The sequence below is a fragment of the Dama dama genome, chromosome 4 (assembly GCF_033118175.1).
Source record: "Dama dama isolate Ldn47 chromosome 4, ASM3311817v1, whole genome shotgun sequence".
Classification (NCBI taxonomy): domain Eukaryota; kingdom Metazoa; phylum Chordata; class Mammalia; order Artiodactyla; family Cervidae; genus Dama; species Dama dama.
Genome location: NC_083684.1, coordinates 48,599,028 through 48,608,768, shown reverse-complemented (window position 1 = coordinate 48,608,768; position 9,741 = coordinate 48,599,028). Strand labels below are relative to the sequence as shown.

Here is a 9,741-nt window from a genome sequence, read left to right as displayed (position 1 = left end):
ACTGTTTTGCAACTCTTTTTTTTACAATATTTATTTATTTGGCTATATCAGGCCTTAGTTGTGGCACGCAGGAACTTTCATTGGTGGCATGTGGACTCTCTGGTTGTGGCTCAGTAGTTGCAAGGCGGGAGCTTGGTTTCTCCACAGTTTGTGGGATCCTAGTTCTCTGACCAGGGATTGAACCCACTTCCCCTGCATTGCATGGTGGATTCTTAACCCTTGGCCCACCAGGGAAATCCCTACAAATCCTTTTGTTTTCAATTAGCAACATATCCTGAACATACATCCATGTCATTGTATGTAGATCTACTTATTTCTTTTATCAACTTCACGGTATTTTGTGGTAAAGGAGACATCATAATTTATTAGAACATTTATTAATGGACATTTACAGTGTTCCCAGTATTTTTCTTTTACAAACAATGCTGCAGTGAGTATCTTTGATTATATACAATTGCTATGTTTTCTGTGTATGTGTGTAATTACATGTTTCTGTAGAATAGATGTTTAGAAGTGGAAATGTGTGGGTCAGAGGGTATGTGTGTTCTTCATTTAGGTGGATAGTGGCAAATATGCCTTGTAAAATTCACAATGCTTTTTTGGCTGTGATGTCAATGTGTGGGACCCTAGTCCTTGGACCGGGGATTGAACTCATGAACCTTGCATTGGAAGCTGAAGTCTTAACCACTGGACCACCAGAGAAGTCCCATGATATTTTTTAAATTATATTTGTTTGTTCTAATGAGAATATACCAGGTAACTAGGCCACTAGAAAGGGCTAAGGACTCTTTTGTTCTTTTAAAAGATGTGGTCAGGACATGGACTAGCAAACTATGGCCTGTGGGTCAAATGTGACCTGTAGCCTCCTTTTGCCACATGTGGCCTGCAGACTGTTCTTATATGGTCCATGAGCTAAGAATGACTTTTAAATTTTTAAGGATTTGTTTAAAAAAAAAAACAGAGACGAACATGCAGCTGAGACCATCTGTGACACACAAAGCGTAAATATTTACTATATGGCCCATTATGGGAAAAATTTCCTGACCACTGGTCTAGAGCATCCTTTTTCAGCTTTGATGTGCATTTGAATCCTGGAAACTAGCTTCTGAGATCTAGAGTGGGGCTACAGCTCTGACAAGATCCCAAGCGATGCTGCTGATCCCTGGACCATACTCTGAGTAACAAGGCTCTAGAGTTGCACTGTTCAAAAAACCAACACTTGCAATGTGGCTAGTGCAACTAAAGAACCATGTTTTTTGTTTTATTTCATTCTAATTAACTTGTATTTAAAATGTAAAGCTAATACGTGATTTAGCGAATAGAAATCTTTTAAATACTTTGGTATGTGACTCCACTGTCAATTTTATGAAATTTAAATACAGACCAATTATTTCCAATAAAAATTTAGTGTCCTAATTGAGGCATGTTCTAAGTGTAAAATGGATGCTAGATTTTGAATACTTTGTATGAAAAAAGATTGTAAAATTTTGCAGCATATTCATATATCAAATCATTATATTGCACACCTTACATATATCCAGAGTTTTATGTCAGTTACATCTCAATAAAACCTGGAAGGAAAGACTGTAAAGTCTATTGATTAGACTACTGATTAGTCTATTGATTAATCAATATTTCTACTGATTATATGCCAAAATATGTTCATACATTTGGTTAAATTTAAATTAATAATTACTTCTTTTCACTTGTTTCATCCAGATATCAGAAAACTTTAAATTACATACGTGGCTCATGTTCTATTTCCGTAGGACAGCACTGGTCTAGAGTGGCCGAGGCCTGTGTTTCTGAATGCAAGCATCAGGCAAAGGAACCGGGTTTTATCAGCCAGTGTGTGGGTAGCACAAGAGAAGCCAGCTCATGGAAAAGGTAAAGAATATAACAATTTATTGAAAAAATAATGCATTTTTCCAGAGACTCTTGGGTGGGTAAGGAACTCTGTACCTCGTCCGCCCAGAATCTATCATTCTCATGAGAGGCACAGTATTCTACCCTTCATGGAGCTAATGCTTTAATGCTGTGCATTTCAGTGTAGTCTTTTTTTGTGTAATGGGTCAGTCTAGACTATCCTGGAAATACTGAGCCTAGTGACTGCTGAACAAAGTAATGAAGGATCAGGTGAGTTTAGATGGCTTGCCTGAAGCCAGGAGAACAGACAAAATGTTCATTGAGAATGTTGTTCAACCAGAAGATTTGAAAAAACTTTGAAAGTAAACATCTATCTTTAAGCAAAGAAAAAACAAAGCATGAAAAGAAAGAGCAGGAGGGGATGCTGAGGAACAGATTCTACCAGCAACCTAGAATCTTCTTTGGGACAGTCCTTTAATTGATGGGTTAAATACATGTTTATCATAATTGGAGGTATGTGTTTAAGCCAGCCCACAAATGTCTGACTTAAAGACCATCTAAGTTCAGAAACCAGAGGTCTAAATTGAGTAATTTTGAGTAAAATTGAGTAATGACATAGAAAAAGAAAATGGAAATTTTTTATAATTATTCTGCTAATTGAGTTACTTCTGCTTCCTGTCCCTAAAAGAACTATTTATGTGTTCTTTTTAAACACACATACATGCTCAATCACTGTCATGTCCCACTCTTTGTGACCCCATGGACTGCAGCCTATCAGGCTCCTCTGTCCATGCATGAAGCTCAAATAAACACTTTTTTTTGGAAAAAGAGTAAGAAGGATGTTTCACTTTACAGAAATTTTCTTTGCTAAGTATTTATTTTAGGATCTCACACAGAGTAGTCTTTGAATAGAGCATCACTTAACTCATAAAGGAAATCCCATTGTCATGACCACCATTAACTAAAGAACATGAAGATGACAAAACTACAATATTACAAATAATAGGAAAATATAACTTGATTTGCCCAAAAGAAACTTATTTGATATAAAACCAAAACATTTATCAATTACATGCATGCGTGCTAAGTCACTTCAGTCATGCCTGACTCTTTGTAACCCTATGAACCATAGCCCACCAGGCTCCTCTGTCCATGGGATTCCTCAGGGAAGAATATTTGAGTGGGTTGCCAAGCTCTCCTCTGGGGGATTTTACCCACCCAGGGATCAGACCTGCATCTCTTACATCTACCTGCATTGGCAGGTAGATTCTTTACCACAAGCGCCACCTGGGAAGCATAAATAAACTGAAAAGTGAAAGTCGCTCAGTTGTGTTTGACTCTTTGCAATCCCATGGACTGTAGCCTGCCTCGCTCCTCTGTCTATGGAATTCTCCAGGCAAGAATACTGGAGTGGGTTGCCATTTCTTTCTCCATGGGACCTTCCCTACCCAGGGTTCGAACCTGGGTCTCCTGCATTGCAGGCAGATTCTTTACCAACTGAGCCACTAGGGAAGCCTGCAAGTTTACCTTCTCCAGGGGATCTTCCCAACCCAGGTCTCCCACATCACAGGCAGATTCTTTACCATTTAAAATGAAGCTGGGGTTAAAAATGGATGGAGTGTATTTTTACTCTTTTGAACACTTCATTCTCCACGAGGTCCAGGTAGACAGAGAGGCAATATCACAGATGGTGATAGTGTTTTGGGGATTAATTTAAAACTATTTATCATTAAAAAAAAATTAAAGCCACATCTGAAGTTATATAAGACAAGTTCACAAGAACCTGAGCTAGAAGGTGCTGCCAAGAAGAAGTGCTAGTGGATATTTGGGGTGGACTTTGCTCATCTTTGTTATCCCTTGTTTATTCTTTATTATTTTGGGCTGTGCTGGGTCTTTATCGCTGTGCAGGCTTTTTTCTAGTTGCAGTGCCCAGGCTTCTCATTGCAGTGGCTTCTCTTGTTCTGGAGCACAGGCTTTAGGCATTCTGGCTTCAGTAGTTGTGGCACATGAGCTTAGTTGCCCTGTGGCATGTGGAATCTTCCCGGACCAGGGATCGAACCCCTGTCCCTGCATTGGCAGGCAGATTCTTAACCACTGGACCACAAGAGAAGCCCCTATTCCTTGTTTATTCTTTTGGTATTAGTACAAGGTTCTTCCTTTGAAGGACCAGCTTGGCCTGGCCAAATCAGAGCCATAGTGATTGGGTGAACATATGCCATGATCACATGACCCAGGCTAGAGCAATTAATGTCATCTGTTGGGAACTGGAATGGTGACAGGAATGAGAAGGTCAGAGAGTGGTTGGAATCGATTCATCTTAGCAGCAGTGGCACCTGGAATAGATGGCCATTAGTTCCTGCTCTCTGGAGCTCTGAACTTCCTCTGGATGATCTCCTTTACAAGGCTGTTCTGTTTTTCCTTGGATTCCATGAGCTCCAAATCCTTCCAACCAAACATTTAAGTTAACAAGACTTAGTTTCCGTTCCTCATAAACAAAGACCTTGCTGCATTCTGGACCTAACACAATGAGAAAATACATTAGGAGGTAATTTAGCCCATCTGTAGACTATCATTAGGCAGAAATGATCTCAGAAAGGGTCAAATGCAGCTTAGCTAAACAGAAATAGTATATTCCATAATGTCACCTACTAAAAAACTGAGTGTCTACTAAGAAGTTCTCCCAAGAAGTTCTTCTTACATTAATTTAAAATTCTCAATTTTGGGACTATATCCATTTAATGCTGTTATTTAATTATGTATTTATTACATGTTTATTAGGTAACAAGAATGGCAACATGTCAATGCAGAGGGATGACCACAAGGGTGTTCATTATACTCTTTTCTCTACTTTTGTGAAGTTTGAAAAAAATGTCTCTCATGTTTAAGATGGTCAGTTAGTTCCTGCTCTCTTTTTAAAATACCTCTCATATGTATAAGATGATGGCAATACTATGGGAATACAAGACAAAGTTCTACTTTTATGGAGTGTATTAGGTAAAAGAATGAAAATACAGAACTCTTGGTCCATGTAGAAAAGCTTTTGTGAGCACAGATGTGGAATAAAGATCCCTCAGATGCAGATGAACTTATACTGACATCAGGGAGCCAAATGAGCACAGAATGGTAAAGATGCATGAACTCCATGAGGTGGGTACCAAGGTGAGCTCTAGCCACTTGCAAACCTTCAACTTTAAGACGTGTTAGAAGATGTGCTGTGTGTGTGTGTGCGTGTATGTATGCGCTCAGTTGCTCAGTCGTGTCCGACTCTTTATGACCCCTTGGACTGTAGCCCACCAAGCTCCTCTGTTCATGGAATTTTCCAGGCAATACTGGTGCTACTTTTAAGAAATCTGAGTGGCCCAGCCAGCTGGTTGCTGGGACACCAATCATGAGAAGACAAATAGACTTAGAGAAACATGTTTGCCAGAACACCTCCAGGCAGGGGTGGGGTAGGGGGAGGTGCTCTGAATGTACATATAAAGAATCCACTGATAAACTGCTTGAGTTGGGGATTGAGACCTCCATGGGGCATGCTCTGGCACGAGTGGGTGATGGATAGCCTGCCCTCTAAGGCATATGGGTCCCATTACCTGCAGGACTAGCGTAGCCTAGTGTTTGAAAGTAGGCATTGTCATCAGACGACCTGGATTTGGATCTTAGCTTCACTACTTCTTTTTTTCCTTTTTAAAAATTTTCAAAACTTTTTTTTTTTATTTTAGTAAAATACACATAATGTAAGATGTGCTATTTTTACTATTTTTAAGGGTACAGTTCGGTGGTACATTCATCCTGTTGTGCAATCTATCTCCAGAAGTCTTTCATCTTGCAAAACTGAAACTCTGTGCCCATTAAATAACTCCTGACTCCCTCCTCCTCCCAGGCCCTAGCAACCACCTTTCGACTTTCTGTTTCTTTAAATCTGACTGCTCTGATATTAGGTAACTCACATAGGTGGAATCATACATCATTTGTCTTTTTATGACAGGCTTATTTCATTTAGCATAATGTCCTCAAGGTTCATCCAAGGTTAACATGTGTCAGAATTTCCTTCTTTTTTAAGGATGAATGAATATTCCATTGTATGGAGACGCCACATTCATCCACATTGTTACCCGTTCATCCATGGATGGATACTTGCGTTGTTTCCACCTTTTGGCTGTGATGAATAACGTTGCTATAAACATGGGTGTAGAACTATCTCTTTGAGACTCTGCTTTCAACTCTTTCAGTTATTTACCCCAAAGTGGAATTGCTGGATCGTATAATAATTCTATTTTTAAGTTTTTTGGGTTTGTTTCTTTCTTGGCTAGGTCAGGTCTTCATTGCTGCACAGGCTTTTCTCTACTTGCAGCAAGTGGGGAGCTGCTCTCCAGCTGTGTTGCATGGACTTCTCCTTGCAGTGGCTTCTCTCGTTGCGGCGCATGGGCTCTAGGGCGGACTGGCTTCAGTGAGGGCAGCACCCGGGCTCGGTGGCTGTGGCCCCCAGGCTTGGGGCTTCCCAGGTGGTGCTAGTGATAAAGAACCTGCCTGCCAATACAGGAGACCTAAGAGATGCAGGTTTGATCCCTGGATTGGGAAGATCCCCTGGAGGAGGGCATGGCAACCCACTCCAGTATTCTTGCCTGGAGAATTCCGTGGACAGAGGAGCCTGGAGGGCTACCGTCCATGGGGCCTCAAGGATCTGGACATGACTGAAGCGACTTAGCACGCGCGCAGAAGCTCGAGAGCTCAGTCTCACTAGTTGTGCCGCTTGGGTTTCGTTGCTCCATGGCATGTGGGGTCCTCCCAGACCAGGGCTTGAACCCGTGTCTCCTGCATTGGCAGGTGGATTCTTTACCACTGAGCCATCAAGGAAGCCCTATTTTTATGTTTTTGAGAAACGACTATCCTATTTTTCACAGTAGCTGCGCCAGTTTTCTTTCCCATCAGCAGTGCATGAGTGTTCCAACTCCTCCACACCCTCAAGAATGCTTCATATTTTCCTTTTAAGAATTTAATATTAAAGCCATCCTAATAGGTAAACGTGGAGGTTTTAATGCTCGCGTCTGATTTGGAGCATGTAGAGCTGTAACCTGTGGCAGAGGGTACTGGTAGTAACCACAGCTGGTGGGAGGAATCAAAGAGGTCTCAGGGGGAGAAGGTCACCGACCAGCTAATATCAGAGAACCTGAAAGAGCCAGCAGGAGACACGGCTGCCCAGATGAGGGAAGTACAGGAGAACCACACCCAGAAAACTGCGCTTAGTTAGGCCTGCTTTCTACCACAAGTATGTAGAGAAAAGGCTGGCAGGGGACAAAGAGGAACCAAAGTTATTAAAAGAATGGAGGAATTGGTCCAGAGCAAAGACTAAATCTCCAAGGGGGTAGTTTGGGTCATCAGCGTCCACTTTTTACAAGTATATGATGGGCAAAAGCAGCAAGAAAAACATTTTTTTAAGGAAGAAGGATGTTTAAAATAGGGGAAATATACTAGCAATATGACAAAGACTTAAAAAGGAGAATTTGAGTTCAATATTAGACAAAAAAAAAATATATATTAAGATAAAGTTATACAAAATGAGGAATGGTTTCACCACAAAGTGAGGAAGTACTATTTTTGGATCTCCTTCTGCTGAAAGAATGTGTCTTATTGGAGGGAAAGTTCAATCTTTCCACAGATCAATCAAGTAACAGAAGAATGTTCAATCTCTGCCTTCTCTGATATATATGTATATTTTTTAAGCTTGGTCAGGTTCCCATTTCCCTGTTCCCAGTTGATGTCAGAAAACTCTCAAAATTCACATTCAGCGCGTCTGAAATCCAATTTATATTCTTCCTTCTTTCCCACTCTACCTCTTTGAAGAATTCCCCTGACCCCACAGCTTTCCCTGCCACCCATCTTGTGCTTTGGAATCACATTCATGCCTCCTTCCTTCACTGATCCAGTCAGTGGTTTCTTCTGACTTGCATTCTGAACTTGCATCATTCTCCACTGCCCCAGACCTGATCGCAGGTTATGTATAGAGCGTGGCTTATCCATTGAGCAGGCTTGTCCACAGAGCATGGCAGAAACTTCCCGGCTCCCCTCTAGTCTCCATCCTCCATTCATCCAGCACTCTCAAGCCCCAAGGCCACCCCACCACCCACTGCTCTCCAGCTGGTCAAGCCCCAACCCATCCTTGCCTCCTGGTTTCCCATAAGAGTAGCCTGAAAATTCTTAAATGACCTTCAAGGCAAATTAACCTCCACCCTATAAACAATCACTACTTCCTGGGTTCACCATGTGTGGTTTTTTAAGTTACAGTTTCACAACACTGTAAATCATATATACTTCAATATAAAATAAAAAGTTTAAAAAAAGAAAAGTTACAATATTGGAAAAATAATATTACTTTAACAGCAAAAATTCAAGCAAAATTTCCCACAGTCTCATCGGTTTGTATACATCCATGGTATCCTCAGGCTTCCCTGGTGTAAAGATGGTAAAGAATTTGCCTGCAACGCAGGAGACCTGGATTTGATCCCTGGGTCAGGAAGATCCCCTGGAGAAAGGAATGGCCACCCACTCCAGTATTCTTGCCTGGAGAATCCCATGAACAAAGGAGCCTGGTGGGCTACAGTCCATGGGGTTGCAGAGTCCGATATGACTGAGTGACTTTCACTTGACTTAATGGTATCCTCTGGTCCTTGTCCATATGCTCAGTCCATGTTTGTAGACTTGCAGTAATGTTGATAGAATTTTCTATCTTATTTTACATAACATGATGTAGGGAGTAATTTTCTATTTTGTTAGTAATGTTGCCAGACCATTTCCCCAAAGCATTGCTGCAATTCACATTTCTACTAAAAATGTGTGAGAATATCTAATTTCATGTATTCTTACCAGTTACTCTTTCTCATTTTTGACAATCTGATGAGCTGTTTTCTATAAAAGAAAGGTACTTCAGTTTCTTCACGTTTATTCTCTCTTTGAATTTGTCTTCCTCTGAAAAGTCTATTAAGTCCCTTCTCTATTTATCTGTTGGATTATTTTTCTTCCCAAGTTGAAGGTATTTGTCTATTGAAGACTTTAACCCTTCAGTTGTCATGTGCATTGCAAGTTCTTTCCCATTATAGATCTCTCAGCCCCACCCCCTTAGTCCTGAGTCAGAAAATGAAATGTCATTTCTCATGTCACAGGAGAATGCATCCCATTTGCTGCCTCCTTGGGCACCTTGCCTCGCCATTCACCTCCTCCCCAACAGGCTAATTCCCTTCAAAACAGAGTGATGTATAAGTGTCTTTGTTGGTGTGAAAGGCTGGAAATGAAAGGCCAGAGTCCTTGACTGAATAGGGATGAAGGTGGAGTTGAGGAATGATGTAAGACGTGATTGGAGAGATGAAGCAGACACGGGTCACACAGGGCCTTGTAAGATTGAAGTGTGAAGGGAAGGTATGAGCTAGGTTATGTTTTTGAAAGGATGCCTGTAGTTGCTGGATGGAAAATGCACTAAAGGAGCAGGAATAAAAACAAGCACAGTTAGGATATGATTGTGGTCCAGGTGAGAGGCAGTAGTGCTGTGGACTAGGGTCCTGGCTATGGGTGTAGGAGAAGTTGATAGACACATAATGAAGGGTTAATGTGGTCAATAGATTATGCTAAGAGATCAGACAGGAAGCATGAGTTAGAGATGTAGAGATGAACTCTTGAGATTCTGGCTTAAATCACTGGATAGGAGGACCTGATTGGGAGGGGAGTTCAGAAGGAAAATGAGATTCAGTCTTAGTTTGTCAACTCCAAGCCACCTGTGAAACCAGATCAAGAGGTGAGATGTTGGAAGGTGGAGCTCAGACTCAGTGGTTGGGTTGGAGATATGAATTTGGAAATAAGCAGCAAACAGATGGTATTTAAAGCCAG

At 41.2% G+C, this 9,741-nt stretch overlaps 1 non-coding gene across 1 annotated transcript; it reads right to left on the bottom strand.

Annotated features, from left to right (window-relative positions):
- Positions 1–3,306: 3,306 nt before the first annotated feature.
- TRNAC-GCA (transfer RNA cysteine (anticodon GCA)) lies at positions 3,307–3,378 on the bottom strand. The gene has a single exon. It is a non-coding gene; the product is annotated as a tRNA-Cys (tRNA).
- Positions 3,379–9,741: the final 6,363 nt, after the last annotated feature.